At 41.6% G+C, this 18,312-nt stretch overlaps 1 pseudogene; it reads right to left on the reverse strand.

Annotated features, from left to right (window-relative positions):
- LOC142167980 (uncharacterized) overlaps positions 1 to 18,312 on the reverse strand; it is a 195,093-nt pseudogene that overhangs the window by 108,453 nt on the left and 68,328 nt on the right.

The following is an 18,312-nucleotide window of genomic DNA, read 5'->3' on the forward strand; positions in this document are numbered from 1 at the left end:
CAAACTTGTTGGTATGTTTGGATGGCCCCCGAGAGCCTCGGGTACTATTCGGTCAATGTGCGGAACATTTTTGAACTTGGAAGAATGGCTGAAGCAGCAAGGATCTGGTATGCGTTCGCACCTGCGAAGAATTGGCCGTAGGTGCGGCACCGTAGAAGCAGCTGGCTAGCCGCAAGTGCAAAATTTGGCAAGATGGGCTGAGTTCGCAGGTATGGGTATGTGGGCACAGGCGCATGACCGCAAATACGGTTAGTGGTCCGCGGAATCGGCCTGGAGCTGAAGGAGGCAAAGGTGCAAGTGCGAGGGCTCGACCGCATCTGCGAGCCCGCAGATGCGAAGAAGGCGTCGCAGAAGCGGAAGGAGGCCGGCTAGGGAGGACCGCACCTGCGATGCATTTTCTGTAGATGCGGAGATGCGGCCAATTTTTCGTAGAAGTGGAACCACTTGGAGGCAGAAATGTGCATTTAAGTCGGGACTTAGGCTATTTTGGCTTATTTCTTTCATCTCTTGGGCGATTTTTGAGCTCTTTGAAGAAGAGTTTTCACCTAGCTTTTGAAGGTAAATAATTTCTACCCAATGCAAGTTAAATACATAGGTTGTGGGTAGATTTTAATATGTAAAATTGTGAAAATTATGTGTGTAGTTGAAAAACTTAGGTTTTGGATAAAAAAGGAATTTAACCACGAAAATGATTATGGAATTGGGTGAAAATTATATATTTGAGTTCGTGAGGTTATGGGTAACATTCATATTTAAAAATTTCCGGAATCCGGGCCCGGGGTAAATTTTAGGAATCTTCCAATTTAGGGTGGATAATTACTCTAATAGCTAAATTATTAACTTTTGAGTTTATATTGATTAATTTATACAATATTTGGCTAGCTTCGGATTGTTCGGCACCAAGTTGAGGCCTTAGAGTGAATTTGTGGGCCGGAAAGTGAGCTTTGAGACGAGGTAAGTCTCTTGCCTAACATTGTAAGAGGGAATTTACCACATGGATGTTTTAAATTACTATTTGCTTCTAATTATGGGGTCTACGCACGCATGAGGGGACAAGAGTCCATGTCTAGCTACTAATTATTCTTAAGTCCGGGTAGTTTTCCGACCCAAATCATGAAATACTTATATTGTTTGCACTCTATTTGCTAATTTAAGTACCTAAATTATATTGAAATTTGGTAAAGGATTCATAAAGACCGAATTTCACTTACTTTGAGTTTTGGCGGGTTACTTGACCGTTAATGAAAATTGTGCTTCCGTGTGTATTAGTCTTATAATAGCTTTTAAATCGGATGTTCATAAAGTATTCTCTCTTCTTGTGGAGTGGGCCAAACGCCTCAACAGTAGAATAGATGTATCTATGGTTCGTGTCGCTCGACCCTCGGCAGTGTACATATTATTCTGGATCGAGTCGTACGACCTCAGCATAAATCGTGTGTGTTAATGCTTGGAGCCCGAATACACTTGTTATTAGTTTTATAAATTGAGGGGTTATAACTTATTTATTGGCCCGAATTTTATCTGGAGTTAGCATGTGTTAGTTGAAGAATTTTTGGATTCCTATCAGTTAAATAATCATTTGTCCACTGCTTGCTGACGTGTTATTATTATTATTCACATATCTCATGCCTATTTAAAATTCCTGTATTTTATTGTTGTCCCATAGTAAGTGTTGATGTCGACCCCTCATCACTACTTCTTCGATGTTAGACTGAATACTTACTAGGTACATATTATTTATGTACTCACGCTACACTTCTGCACTAATTACACAGGATCTGAGGCAGGTGCATCTGGCAGTCATCCCGGCGTGCACCCCCGTTACCCCGAGGTTTAGTAGTGATCAGCTTTCTAAGTCCATTCTGCAGCACCCGGAGTCTCTCTTTTATATTTACTTTCTGTCTACTCTATTTCAAACAGTAGCTTAGTGTTTTGTATATTCTACTAGTTGCTCATACACTTGTAACACCGGGTATTGGAAATATTCTAGTAGGTATAATTTTTTTGTAGAGTATATATATCACTGTACTTGCTCCTTTATGAGCTTACGCTTACTTTACTAAATTTTTCACTTCTCATTTGCTTAATAAATACAAATCAACTACTTTAAAATTATTAAAAGGAATAAATACATGGCTAGTTCATGCGTTGGCTTACCTAGTGGCGATGTTGGGTTCCATCACTGCCTATAGGAGAAATTGGGTTGTGACAATATGGTATCAGAGCACTAGGTTCACGTAGGTCTCACAAGTTATGAGAAGGCCAAATAGAGTCTTGCGGATCGGTGCGGAGACGTTCGTACTTATCTTCGAGAGGCTATAGGGTGTTAGAAAACTACTCTTTCTTCATCTCCTATCGTGCAGTTGATGTTGTGCTAAGTGTCCTTCTCTTGTCCTCTCACATATGGTGAGAACGCACGTGGCAGATGTACCCGACCATGGAGAAGCTGCTCTCCATGTTGCTAGAGGCTGAGGCAAAGGCCGAGGGAGGGATCCAACTCGTGGTAGAGGACGAGGGTGTCATAGAGTTGCTCCAGTTGTGCCACCAGTGGATCTAGTGGAGGATCCTGCTATTGAGGAGCAGGGCGAGGTGTCTGCATCGGAGCCAGCCCCAGTGGATTTTATGTCCGCACCAGGATTCCAGGAGGTCATGGGCCATATGTTGCGATTCATGGATTCTATGACTCAGGCTGGTTTATTTCCAGCAGACCCAGCCACATCTCAAGCGGGAGGGAGAGAACAGACCCCTACCGCTCAGGCTCCACGGCATGCATCTGTCATATATCAGATCCTGAGCACACTATCTATGGGCGGAGCTCAGCCAGTTGCAACAGATATTCCTGAGCCCAGACCATCTACGACCGGCGAGCCGCAAAAACTATTGGACAGATGGACTAGGCTACATCCTCCTGTCTTTGGAGGTGAGCCACATGAGGACCCCCAAGACTTTATTGATAGTTGCAGGGACAGACTGCACAACATGAGGATATTGGAGTCCCACGAGGTGAACTTTACCATCTTTCAGCTGGAGGGCAGGGCCCGTAGATAGTGGCAGTACTATCTTCTCAGCAAGCCAGCAAGTTCTCCTCCCTTGACTTGGGACCAGTTCACACGCCTCTTCTTGGATAGATATATTCCACCCTCTCAAAGGGAAGAGTTTCGATTTCAGTTTGAGCAGCTCCAGCAGGGCCAGATGTCGGTGACCGACTATGAGGCGAGATTCTCTAAGTTGTCTCGCCATGCACTTATGATACTTCCTACTAATGCAAAAAGAGTGCAGAGGTTTGTTGCGGGTTTGTACTCTGGTATCCATGCCACTATAGCCCGAGAGGTTGAGATGGGGACTTCGTACGAGGTTGTTGTGGAGATAGCTCGGAGGATCAAGGGTGTTCGTTAGCAGAGCCGAGAGTAGGTGGCGAAGGATAAGTAGTTTCGATATTCTGGAGGGTTCAGTAGTGCTCCGGTTGGGGGAAGAGGTTCGTTTGTGAGGGATTAGTCTAGTAGGCCCACATATCCAACACCACCGCCTCCTCGAGGTGCTCCAGTGTGGCCCTACTTCAGCGCCATTCCAGAGAACTCCTACCGTTCCCCAGCAATTCAGGGTTCCTACAGTAGGCCTTCGGTCCATCAGGACTAGACTTCAGGTCAGCAGTCTACCGTACCGAGAGGTTGTTTCAAGTGTAGGGATCTTGGTCATGTGAGGAGGTTCTGCCCCAGGCTTCGGGGCAAGGCAGTACAGCAGGGTCAGCAGCCTATGATTTCTGCACCAACTGTCGCACCAACTGTCTGGCCACCCAGAAGTGAAGGGCAGGTGGGTAGGGGTCGTCCTAGAGGTGGAGGCCAGTCATGTGGCACTCCAGCTAGGTTCTATGCCTTTTCGGCCAGACCAGATGCAGTAGCCTCAGATGCCGTGATCATAGGTATTATTTCTATCTGTGGTAGGGATGCTTCGGTACTATTTGATCTAGGGTCTACGTATTCACATGTTTCATCTATGTTTGCTCATTTTCTAGGTGTTCCTCGTGAGTCATTGGGAACTCCTGTTTATGTGTCCACGCCAGTGGGCGAATCTGTTATTGTGGATCAGATCTATCTGTCCTGTATCGTGACTTTCTTTGGTTATGAGACTAGAGAGGATCTTTTGTTGCTTGATATGACCGACTATGAGGTCATCCTAGGCATGGGCTGGTTGTCTCCATATCATTCCATCCTTGATTTCCATGCCAAGACTGTTACCTTGGCAATGCTAGAGTTTCCTAGATTGGAGTGGAAGGGTTCGTCTGTCTGTACATCTAGTCGGGTTATCTCTTTTCTAAAGGCTTGACACATGGTCGAGAAGGGTTGTGGGGCTTATCTAGCTTATGTTCAGGATACTACTACAGAGACTCCGGCAATTGATTCAGTGCCTGTGGTTCATGAGTTCTCCGATATGTTTCCTTCTGATCTTCTAGACATGCCACCAGATTGTAATATCGATTTCTATATTAATTTGGCTCCAGGTACCCAGCCTATCTCTATTCTACCATACCGCATGGCTCCGAAAGAGTTGAAGGAGTTGAAAGAACAGCTTGAGGAGTTTCTAGCAAAGGGGTTTGTCAGACCGAGTGTGTCGTGGTGGGGTGCACCGATGTTGTTCGTGAAGAAGAAAGATGGGACTATGCGGATATGCATTGATTACCGCCAGTTGAACAAAGTTACCATTAAGAACAAGTACCTGTTGCTGCACATTGATAATTTGTTTGACCAGTTGCAGGGTGCCAGGGTGTTCTCTAAGATCGACTTGAGATCTGGGTACCATCAGTTGAAGATTCGTGATTCGGATGTTCCGAAGACGGCTTTCCGGACTAGATAGGGCCACTATGAGTTCTTAGTGATGTCCTTCGACTTGACTAATGCCCTTGTGGCATTTATGGATTTGATGAACCGAGTGTTCTGGCCATATATTGACTCGTTCGTCATTGTCTTCATTGATGACATTTTGATCTACTCGCGTAGCATGGAGGAGCACGAGCAACATTTGGGAGTGGTGCTTCAGACCTTGCGGGAACAGAAGCTATATGCTAAGTTCTCCAAGTGTGAGTTTTGGTTAAATTTAATGGCATTCTTGGGGCATGTTGTATCAGGCGAGGGTATTAAAGTAGATCCCAAGAAGATCGAGGCAGTTCAGAGTTGGCCTCATCCTACCACAGCGACCGAGATCAAGAGCTTCTTGGGATTAACAGGTTATTATCATCGATTTGTGGAGAGATTCTCATCTATTGAAGCACCTTTGACTAGATTGACCCAGAAGGGTGCTCTGTTCCGATGGTACGACGATTGCGAGGCAACTTTCAGAAGCTCAAGACCGCTTTGACTTCAGCACTGATGTTAGTGTTGCCTTCTAGTTCAGGGATGTATACTGTGTATTGCAATGTTTCACGCATTGGCCTAGGTTGTGTATTGATGCAGTAGGGGCGAGTTATTGCATATGCTTCACATCAACTGAAGCCCTACGAGAAAAATTATCCAGTACATGATTTGGAGTTGGTCGTGATAGTTCATGCTCTCAAGATCTAGAGGCATTATCTTTATGGGGTGTCCTGTGAGGTTTACACCGATCATCGCAGCTTGCAGCATTTTTTCAAGTAGAGGGATCTCAATTTGAGGCAACACAAGTGGCTTGAGTTACTAAAAGATTATGATATTACTATCCTTTATCATCCGGGAAAGGCGAATGTGGTTGCGGATACCTTGAGCAGAAAGGTGGAGAGTATGCGTAGTTTGGCATTCAATTAAGTAGAGGAGAGGCCATTAGCTTTGAACATCCATTCCTTGGCTAATAGACTTGTGAGGTTTGATATCTCATAGCCCAGCCGAGTTCTTGCATGCATCGTCACTCAGTTTTCATTATTCGAGCAGATTAAGGCTCGTCAGTACGACGATATGCACTTATTGGTTCTCAGAGAGACGGTACTATAGGGTGGTGCCAAGGAGGTTACTATCGGTGAGGATGGTGTTCTGCTGCTCCAGGGTCATCTATGTGTTCCTAATGTTGATGGATTGAGGGAAAAGATTCTAGAGGAGGCACACAGTTCTCGGTACTCTATTCATCCAGGTGCTACGAAGATGTATCGCGACCTGAGGCAGCATTATTGGTGTCGGCGAATGAAGAATTACATAGTTGAGTATGTAGTGAGGTGCCTAAATTGCCAGCAGGTTAAGTGTGAGCACCAGAGGCCAGGTGGCCTACTCCAGCAGATGGTTATACCTGAGTGGAAATGGGAGCACATTACTATGGACTTCGTAGTTGGGTTACCATGGACCTTGAGGAAGTTTGATGCATTTTGGGTCATTGTCGACAGGTTGACCAAGTCGGCACACTTCATTCTGGTTGTGACCACGTATTCTTTATAGAAATTGGACCAGATTTACATTCATGAGATTGTTCGGTTGCATGGTGTGCTTGTTTCCATCATATCAGATAGAGGCCCAGTACAGAGTGAGTTGGGGACCCGGGTAGAGCTCAGCACAACCTTTCATCCACAGACCGACGGGAATTCGGAGCGGACGATTCAGATCTTGGAGGATATGGTCAGAGCATGTGTGTTTGTATTCGGAAGGCAGTGGGATCGATTCTTGCCTTTGGTTGAGTTTGCTTACTACAACAGTTATTAGTCCAGCATCGAGATGGATCCGTTTGAGGCTTTATATGGTCGGCGATGTCGTCCGCCCATCGGATGGTTTGAGCCCAGTGAGGCTAAGTTATATGGTACTGATTTGGTGGAGGATGCCTTGGAAGAGGTAAAAATAATTCAGGAGCGACTTCGCACAGCACAGTCCAGACAGAAGAGTTACACGGATCAGAAGGCACGTGATTGATCATTTATGGTGGCGATAAGGTTCTCTTGAAGGTCTCGCCGATGAAGGGAATCATGAGGTTCGGGAAGAAGGGTAAGTTGAGTCCAATGTTTATAGGTCCATTTGAGGTGTTGAGAGGAATTGGGGAGGTTGCTTATGAGCTTGCTTTGCCTCCCAGTCTATGGGGAGTTCATCCGGTATTCCACGTGTCTATGCTACAGAAGTATCATGTCGACAGGTCCCATGTGTTAGACTACAGCACGGTTCATCTAGATGGGAGCCTGGGTTATGAGGATGAGCCAGTGGCCATTGTTGAAAGGCAGGTTCGCCAGTTGAGGTCCAAGAAGATTTCTGCTGTAAAGGTTCAGTGGAGGGGTCAACCATTCGAGGGGTTGACTTGGGAGATCGATGAGTACATATGGAGCAGATATCCACACTTATTCTGCACTCCAGGTACGATTCTAGACCCGTTCGAGGACGAATGTTTGTTTAAGAGGTGGAGAATGTAACGAACCGACCAGTTGTTTTGCTTTCTAGATACATGTTCCCCTAATTAAGACTCCTCGTATGTGCTTTTACTATTTTATGACTTGCGGGGATGGTTAGTTCGGGTTTGTAAGGGTTCAGGTTGAAATCGGAACACTTAGTTCCTTAATATTGTCTTAAAAAGATTAAGTTTGACTCGGGTCAACATTTTTAGTAAACGACCTTAGAACCATGATTTGACGGTCCCAATAGGTTCGTATGATAATTTTGGACTTGGGCGTATGTTTGGATTGGGTTTCGGATGGCCGGGAGCGTTTCGGTGCTTAATATTGGAAGTTTGCGCATTGAAGGTTTTCAAGTTCTGTAAATTTGGTTTGAGGTAAGATTTGGTGTTATCGAGGCCCAATTGGGATTCCGAGCCTTGGAATAGTTTCGTATGGTGATTTGTGACTCGCACGCAAAATTTGGTGTCATTCTGAGTAGTTTAAGTATGATTCGGTGCGTTCATAATAAGTTGGAAAAAACTTGAAATTCATAAGTTGATTCGATTGGTTTTGGGGTGCGATTCTTAGTTTTGATGTTGTTTTACGCGTTCCGAGGGTTCGAGCTAGTCCGTTTTATGTTTAGGAACTTGTTGGTGTATTTGGACGGGGCCTCGGGTACTATTCATTCAATGTGCGGAACATTTTAGAACTTGGAAGAATGGCTGAAGCAGCAGGAATCTGGTGCGTTCGCACCTGCGAAGAATTGGCCACAGGTGCGGCACCGCAAAAGTGGCTGGCTAGCCGCAGGTGCAAAATTTGGAAAGATGGGCTGAGTCCGCAGGTGCGGATGTGTGGGCATAGGCGCGCGACCGTAGATGCGGTTAGTGGTCTGCAAAAATGGCCAGGAGCTGAAGGGGGCAAAGGCGCAGGTGCGAGGGCTCGACCGCATCTGCGGCCCGCAGAAGCAGAAGGAGGCCAGCTGGGGAAGACCGCATCTGCGATGCATTTTCCGTAGATGCGGAGCCACAGAAACTGGCAATATTTCGCAGAAGCGGAACCACTGGGAGGCAGAAGGGTGCATTTAAGTCGGGACTTAGGCTATTTTGGCTCATTTCTTTCATCTCTTGGACGATTTTTGAGCTCTTTGAAGAGAGGGTTTTACCTAGGTATTTAAGGTAAGTAATTTCTACCCAATATAAGTTAAATACATAGGTTGTGGATAGATCTTAGCATGTAAAATTGTAAAAATTATGGGTTTAGTTGAAAAACCTAGGTTTTGGATAAAAATGGGATTTAACCATGAAAATAATTATAGAATTGGGTGAAAAGTATATATTTGAGTTCATGAGGTTATGGGTAATATTCATCTTCGAAAATTTCCGAAATTTGGGTTCGTGGGCCAGGGGTGAATTTTAGGAATCTTCCAATTTGGATTGGGTAATTACTCTAATAGCTATATTATTAACTTTTGACTGTATATTGATTAATTTATATAATATTTGGCTAGCTTCGGATTGTTCGGCACCAAGTTGTGGCCTTAGAGTGAATTTGTGGGCCAGAAAGTGAGCTTTGAGACGAGGTAAGTCTCTTGCCTAACCTTGTAAGAGGGAATTTACCCCATAGGTATTTTAAATTACTATTTGCTTCTAATTGTGGGGGCTACGCACGCACGAGGTGACGAGAGTCCATGCGTAGCTACTAATTATGCTTAAGTGCGGGTAGTTTTAGGATCTAAATCATGAAATACTTGTATTGTTTTCACTCTACTTGCTAATTTAAGTGCCTAAATTATATTCAAACTTGGTAAAGGATTCGTAAAGACCGAATTTCACTTACTTTGAGTTTTGGCGGTTTACTTGACCGTTAATGGAAATTGTGCTTCCGTGTGTATTAGTCTTGTAATAGCTTTTAAATCGGATGTTCATAGAGTATTCTCTCATTTAAATCGACCCCTCGTCACTACTTATTCGAGGTTAGACTGGATACTTACTGGGTACATGTTATTTATGTACTCACGCTACACTTTTACACTAATCGTGCAGGATCTGAGGCAGGTGCATCTGGCAGTCATCCTAGCGCACACCCCTGTTACCCCAAGGCTTAGTGGTGAGCTGCTTTCTAAGTCCGTCCTTCAGCACCCAGAGTCTCTCTTTTGTATTTACTTTCTGTCTACTCTATCTCAGACAATAGCTTAGTGTTTTGTATATTCTACTAGTTTCTCATACACTTGTGACATCGGGTCTTGAAAACATGCTAGTAGGCATTTGATGTTTTGTTTGGGTATTTATATCATTGTACTTGCTCCTTTATGATCTTACGCTTACTTTACTAAATTTTTCACTTCTCATTTACTTAATAAATACAAATCAACTACTTTGAAACAATTAAAAAGAATAAATACATGGCTAGTTCACGCGTTGGCTTGCTTAGTGGCGACGTTGGGCGCCATCAAGGCCTATAGAATAAATTGGGTCATGACGATGGTGAAGCTTTAAGGAAGAAATATGAAAGCAACATTGGATTTGGAAGAGATTTCTTCCTAAAGATGGCAATGCTGAAACTGTATAGCTAATGACAATAGCACTACTAAATATTTTCTAAGAATAATAAAATGTCAAAAGAAAATAAGTAATAAAATTTTCAAATTCTGATTTAATAATATAAATGAACTCCTCAAAAATCTTATCTCATTGAAACTTTAACATTAATATAAATACTAGTCTTTATGCACGTATATTGCACGTGCATAAAAAAGATGCGCGTACATTGTTAAAATCCTCATAGTTTGTAATATTTAATATTTTTTAGGCCTTGTGATTGGACTGAGGCATCCTACCCCTATGAGATCAGAATTTATCTTGGGAGACGAGCATATCTTTGCCCATAACACTAGTCATGAATCTGACAATTTTGATGTTCTTTTGTGCTCTTAAAACTTTGATATTCATGCATTTATCTCCTCTGGATCTAGGAATATGCTTCTCAATCCACAAATTATTTCCCGAGAGAGAAAAAGAAAGATGGTGAAGCATTAAGGAAGAAATCTGAAAGCAACATTGGATTCGAAAGAGATTTCTTCCTAAAGATGGCAATGCTGAAATTGTATATCTGATGACAATAGGCTACTAAATATTTCCTAAAAATAATATAATGTCAGGTGAAAATAAGTAATAAATTGTCAAATTCTAATTTAATAATATAAATGAGCTCTTCAAAAACCTTATCTCATTGAAAGTTTAACATTAATATAAATACTAGTCTCTGTGCATGTATATTGCACGTGCATTGTCAAAATCCTCATAGTCTGCAATATTTAACATTTTCTAGGCCTTGTGATCGGACTGGGCATCCTACCTCGATGAGATCAGAGTGTATCTTGGGAGACGAGCATATCTTTGCTCATGTCACTAGTCATGAATCTGGCAATTTTGCTGCTCTTTTGTGCTCTTAAAGCTTGGATATTCATGCTTTTTGCTGCTCTGGCTCTAGGAATATGCTTCTCAATCTATAAATTATTACCCGAGTGAGAAAAGAAAGATGGTGAAGCATTAAGGAAGAAATATGAAAGCAACATTGGATTTGGAAGAGATTTCTTCCTAAAGATGGCAATGCTGAAACTGTATAGCTGATGACAATAGCACTACTAAATATTTTCTAAGAATAATATAATGTCAGACGAAAATAAGTAATAAAATTTTCAAATTCTGATTTAATAATATAAATGAACTCCTCAAAAATCTATCTCATTAAAAGTTTAACATTAATATAAATACTAGTATTTGTGCACGTATATTGCACGTGCATAAAAAAGATGCGCGTACAGTGTCAAAATCCTCATAGTCTGCAATATTTAATACTTTCTAGGCCTTGTGATTGGAATGAGGCATCCTACCCCAATAAGATGAGAGAGTATCTTGAGAGACGAGCATATCTTTGCTCATGTCACTAGTCATGAATCTGGCAATTTTGATGCTCTTAAAGCTTGGATATTCATGTTTTTTGCTGCTCTGGCTCTAGGAATATGCTTCTCAATCTACAAATTGTTACCCGAGAGAGAAAAGAAAGATGGTGAAGCATTAAGGAAGAAATCTGAAAGCAACATAGGATTTAGAAGAGTTTTCTTCCTAAAGATGGCAATGCTGAAACTATATAGCTTATGACAATAGCACTACTAAATATTTCCTAAGAATAATATAATGTAAGACGAAAATAAATAATAAAATTATCAAATTCTGATTTAATAATATCTCATTGAAAGTTTAACATTTATATAAATACTAGTCTTTGTGTATGTATATTGCACGTGCATAAAAAAGATACACGTACATTATCAAAATCCTCATAGTCTGCAATATTTAATATTTTCTTGGCCTTGTGATTGGACTGAGGCATCCTACCTCGATGAGATCAGAGTGTATCTTGGGAGAAGAGCATATCTTTGCTCATGTCACTAGTCATGAATCTAACAATTTTGCTGCTCCTTTGTGCTCTTAAAGCTTGAATATTCATGTTTTTTGCTGCTCTGGCTCTAGGAATATGCTTCTCAATCTACAAACTGTTATCCAAGAGAGAAAAGAAAGATGGTGAAGCATTAAGGAAGAAATCTGAAAGCAACATTGGCTTTAGGAGAGGTTTCTTCCTAAAGATGGCAATGCTGAAATTATGTAGTTGATCACCAAAACCTTTTTAAGAATAATATAATGTCAGGTGAAAATACCTAATAAAATTGTCAAATTCCGATTTAATAATGTAAATGAACTCCTCAAAATCCTTATCTTATTGAAAGTTTAACATTAATATAAATACTAGTCTTTGTGCATATATATTACACGTGCATAAAAAAAGATACATGTACATTGTCAAAATCCTCATAGTCTACAATATTTAATATTTTCTAGGCCTTGTGATTGGACTAAGGTATCCTACCCCGATGAGATCAGAGTATATCTTGAGAGACGAGTATATCTTTGCTCATGTCACTAGTCATGAATCTGGCAATTTTGATGCTCCTTTGTGCTCTTAAAGTTTGGATATTCATGATTTTTGCTGCTCTGGCTCTAGGAATATGCTTCTCAATCTACAAATTGTTACCCGAGAGAGAAAAGAAAGATGGTGAAGCATTAAGGAAGAAATCTGAAAGCAACATTGGATTTGGAAGAGATTTATTCCTAAAGATGGCAATGCTGAAATTGTGTAGTTGATGATTGTAGCACTACCAAACATTTCTCATGAATAATATAATGTTAGGTGAAAATACCTAGTAAAATTGTCAAATTCTAATTTAATAATATAAATGAACTCCTCAAAGTTCTTATCTCATCAAAAGTTTTATTATAAATACTAGTTTTTATGCACATATATTGCACGTGCATAAAAAAGATGCAGGTACATTGCACGTATATTTCACTTTTAAGAATATATTTGGACTAGAGAAGATATAGTTAGTATAAGAGAATAAGTTGATTTATTTAGCTTTTATAGATGTCATTTTTACAGCTATCAAGACATTACACACACAAAAAAGTAGACAATTCTATAGGGATTGTGAAATTTTTGGCACAATTGATTTCTTCTTTGGTAATGCGACTAGCCTTGTTTAATTGAAGCACTCATGTCATTGCCCTAGAAGTATAATATCATCACGACACAAGGGAGAGGATTTGAGAACACCAAAACTGGAATAGTGCTACAAGTCATAAGCTCTACTGAGTTTACTAGAAAAATCTTCTAAGTACAACTGTTTCGAAATAGAAATAGGCAGTACAAGTACAAAATCATAAGGTGACTCCGAGGCCTGCGAATGCGATGGCATGTATATCTTGAGTCTCCACAGCAAAACCCGAACAGCTAGCAAATGATCAACCGACTCCGAAGTACTTAAATCTGCATAAAAATGCGCAGAAAGTGTAGCATGAGTACACCACAGAGATACCCAGTAAGTATCAAGACTAACATCGGTGGAGTAGTGATGAGAAACAGTCAAGAAATCTACAAGACTTAACAACCTAACAAGGAAACAATGTCAATATAAAATTAAGCACGGAAAAGATAATAAAGCTAAACTCCCAATAGGACACTAGAAACAACAACTAGCGATAGGGAGAAACAGGTAGTAATGCCGTGAAGTAAGTGGAACACAGTTTAAGTCCGGTGAAACCAAGTAGAGAAAACAAGTAACAACTCAATAAGAGCAACCACTTTCACAAAAGATTTGTTCAAGAATTTTCCCCTAGATACTTTGCCTCAGAGTCACATTTCACCGGTCCCAATTCATGAACCCTAATCACTTGGCATCTTGTACCCATATTACAATTCATAATCGCATGGACGACTCCTCTGCTAGGGGAGTGACAGTATCTCATATACACACGGACAACTCACGTACCAACATAATAATGACTCATGACCGTACGGACAACTCACGTGCCAATAAGATAACTCTCACACATAAGGCAAGTAAATGAGAGTACATGTAAATGGTCAATAACATCAGGATTTATATTCTTAAACCGATATGGGTGATTAATTACGTGTATGCTTGTACAAGTGTTCTATCACAACTCAAGTCAACAAGTAAGGGTAGAGGCAATGAATGGCACATAGAAAACCATCACCGCAAAATGTACAATGTATAACTCACACAAGGTAGGCACAACACCACACAAATATCATCAATAACAATGCCTCCAGGGCATCACAAGTCATCACAAATCATCCCCGGCGTAGCCCACCTTGTCTCGCCACGTGCGCAACAATAAAGTAAATGCCCACCTTGTCTCGCCACACGCGCATAATAATATTCCCACCTTATCTCTCCACATGCACAAACCCACATATATAGCCCGTTTTGTCACATCGCATGTGCAAATATAAATAGTAATAAAAATACGGACAACTCACGTGCGAACACCCCGACAGTCCTCTCAACAATACCACGTGTGCCAAAACACAATAACACAATATAAGGTCTTTTACCACATGTGCCCATATGCCACAACTTTTTTCTCAAAACAAAATTCAATACCGCAACCACGCATAGCCCTCGGCTTGACAACACTGAGTACAACAACAACAACAACAACAACAACAACAACATGAGAGTATGGCAAGTAAATCAATGCAAGAACTACAGAACATAAGGAAACGGAAGAACGAACTCACAATGAAAGACACAATAGGTAATAACAGTTTCAACAAGAATAGCTCAACAAAAGGAGAGATAATGTATAACAATGATTCCACATAAGTACAACTCGACGATAAGAGAGATAGCATGAATCAATGATTCCAAATAGGGATAAGTCAACAATGAAAAAGATAACAAAACTTCAATTAAGGTTAAGCAATTACGGAAGAGATAATAATAACTTCAATTAAGGTTAATCAATTACGAAAAAGATAATAATAACTTCAATTAAGGTTAAGCAGTTACGGAAAAGATAACGACAACTTCAACTAAGGCACATAAGAACTTATTGGCAACAAGGGTAAAACATGAATCAATCAACTCCAAATAAGACACGTAAGAGTGAATTTAGTAAAGGGAAGATTTAACATGATAAGACAATTTCATGTTTAATGAACATAAGAACCTAAGAGCCTAAGACGGTCAAATTCTCATAAATAAGCCCGAGTACGTACTCGTAACCTCGTGTACACGGCCTTCACATGACATAATTAACACAAACGACTCAAATCCTAAGGGGTAATTCCCCCCTCCCCCATAAAGTTAGGCAAGATACTTACCTCAAAGAAGCTAGACTGATACTCTAAAATGACCTTCTCATGTGAAACAACCTCCAGACAGCTCGAATCTAGCCAAAATAACTTAACATCATAAATAAAAATCATAGAAAACGATTCTGGATAATAAAGCTTCGATCTTGAAAAAAAAAAGGTCAACTCAAAATTTAGCCCCGGGCTCGCGTCTCGGAACCCGACCAAAATTATAAAATCCGGACACCTATTCGATAACAAGTCCAACCATACAAGAATTACTCAAATCCGACCTCAAATCGCCTTTCAAATCTCCAAAGTTTAGTCTAAGAAGTTTTCACAATTTTCCCAAAATGTCCAACAGAAATCACTAATTAAACGATGAAAATAACAATGGATTCATGAAATATAATAAGATTCGGGTAAAGAACACTTACCCTAATGCATTTCTTGAAAAACCCACGAAACATCGTCACTTACCGAGCTCCCTAGGTCCAAAAATGAGTATTGAAATCAAACCCTCGAATTTAAATCTTCCTGCCCAGCACTTTCGCATTTATTGACAAAGAAGCGCATCTGCACTCTCGCATCTGCGAGAAAATGCACGCATTAGCGACAACAGCCTACCAATCCACTCGTATCTGCGCGAGGAAGGTCGCACCTGCGACACCGCAGAAGCGAGATAAGAACCGCAGAAGCGGACAGTCACCCTGAGCCACAAACTTGCATCTGTGATGGGCACACCACAGATGCGGCCACGCACCTGCGTTCGCCAACCCGCAGAAACAGAACTCCCGCCCAGGCCCAACATTGCAGAAGTGACAACAACTTCGCATAAGCGGCTCTGCACCTGTGCTCCAAAATGCGCTGGTGCGATACACCAGAAACAGACCTGACCAAAAGCACGAAAACCATCCAAAACTCGTCTGAAACACACCCAGGGCCCCCGGGACCCCGTCCGAACATACCAACTAGAGCCATAATATAACGAGGACCTGCTCGGGGCCTCAAATCACATCAAACAACATCAAAACTACGAATCGCACCTCAAATCGAACTTAATGAACTTTTGAACTTTCAACTTCTACAACTCGCGCCGAAACATATCAAATCAACCCGAAATAACCTCAATTTTTGCATGCAAGTCCCAAATGACATAACAGAGCTAATACAACTCTCGGAATCATAATCCGAGCCCGATATCAACAAATTCAACTCCCGGTTAAACCTCTCAACCTTCTAAACCTTTAACTTTCTAATTTTCACCAAAATACTTCAAATTAACCTACGGACCTCCAAATCCAAATCTGAACACACGCCTAAGTGCAAAATCACCATGGGAAGCTATTGGAATCGTCAAAACATCATTCCGGGGTCATCTACATAAAAGTCAAACTCCGATCAACTCTTACCGCTTAAGCTTCTAAAACAAGAATTGTTCTTCCAAATCAAATCCTGAATCATCCGAAAATCGAACTCGACCACACACGCAAGTCTTAACACGTAATACAAAGCTACTTGAGACCTTAAGCCACCGAACGGGACACAAATTCTCAAAATGATCGGTCGGGTCGTTACATTCTCCTCTTCTTAAACAAACGTTCGTCCTCGAACGTGCCAAGAACCATTCCAAAGTCATCAAATCACTAGATGTACTTAGCATATATATACTCACGGGTGACCCCACGTCACCCTAATCCACATAAGCCCGACTACACCATCTCAACTGAAGATGTTTCCTTCCACCAGCATTAATAAGCCTTAGAACCAAATTTTTCATCATCCGATCATTTCCAAAAGACCCGATTCCCACATCAACACATGGTATCAGCCTCAACCAGATGAAACAACTCATGCCTACACCCACAAGGTACAACCACACGATGTAACACATCACACATATGCCCATAACAACATCTCTAACCACCATAGCTGCCCATAATCAAATCCAGCACCGGCAATTAACCTCATATCGGCTAGAACCCCGTTCCAAACCTTCACATCATTGACAATGATGCAAGAAACATGAAGGTACCATGACTATTCACTCAAATCGATAAGTCACATCTAACGCCACCTAAGCACACACCTCGCAATCTAAAACCCAATAAGCACCACTCGAATATGACTGAATATTGAAAGAGAAACACATGAGAGAACTATCAAAGAAACCCGACAGGCATAACTCCATATCAGTACCATACTACGAATCTATTCCAGAAGGGAGAATCAAAACATATGAACTAATCACAAGGATCTCATCCTAATACAACTCCACCGTGGCACGCAGTCCGTTTCAAACATATCAACCCATATGGAAATACGAGGATCCCATCCTCAGCTCTAAATCACAAGTAGAATATGCATCATACCAATCAGACCTTCCACTAATTCCATTTAGCGATACAAAATCACAACACGTAACGAACTTCCCATACCGGTAGAGCATCTAAACACAAATAGTAACCAACCATCCAGAAATCACATCAAAACCTATTGAAATGGGCAACAGAAAGTCACTTTTAGTCTCATAGCTCTCAATAATGAATAAAACAAAATGATAGATACGGGCTACCACTATAGAATCTCCCAACAAGGGTAAACACATAAACAGAGTACAAAATCACGAAATGCACCCATATATGAAGCAAGATAAGAGGACTCACCCCGATAAGTAGAACCAAATTAAAATAAGAATGATGCTCCTCTTTAACAATCGAAACCATACATGCAACAATACCATTTGGTGCAGCGGCCTCAGCCCTATTGTGGAAATCATATCAACAGGCCGGGCCTCCCCCTCTTGGGCTCCCTCTACCCCCCTGACCTACACCTCTAGCTGGCGGTGCAGGGATAGCATCAACTAGGACAAAACTTATAGCCTGAATACCCCACTGTGACATATCTGTCCAGAGTCTAGGACAATCTCTCACCATGTTGCTGGTATCTCCACACTCAAAACAACCCCTTCGCTGACGTGGCTGTTTAAGTTGTACAGTGCGGGTACTCTGAGACCCATGGGTATCTGAAACACTGTGCGAAGCCTGAAGTGCAAACTGGACTGGCTGACCCACAAAACCTCTACCATGTCATACCCTGCCTCCAAAATAGGGACCAGTAGGCCCTCCCGGTCTACGAGGCCTCTTAGCCTCCCCGACCTCTCCCTCCTAAACCCACATGCCCTCTAATCTACGAGCGGTCTCTACCACCTGCTGGAACGAAGCATCCGTCTCCAACTCCCGAGCCATGCTGAATCGGATAACATGACTGAGCCCCTCAATGAATCTGTG

The sequence above is a fragment of the Nicotiana tabacum genome, chromosome 13, assembly GCF_000715075.1.
Source record: "Nicotiana tabacum cultivar K326 chromosome 13, ASM71507v2, whole genome shotgun sequence".
NCBI classification, from domain to species: domain Eukaryota; kingdom Viridiplantae; phylum Streptophyta; class Magnoliopsida; order Solanales; family Solanaceae; genus Nicotiana; species Nicotiana tabacum.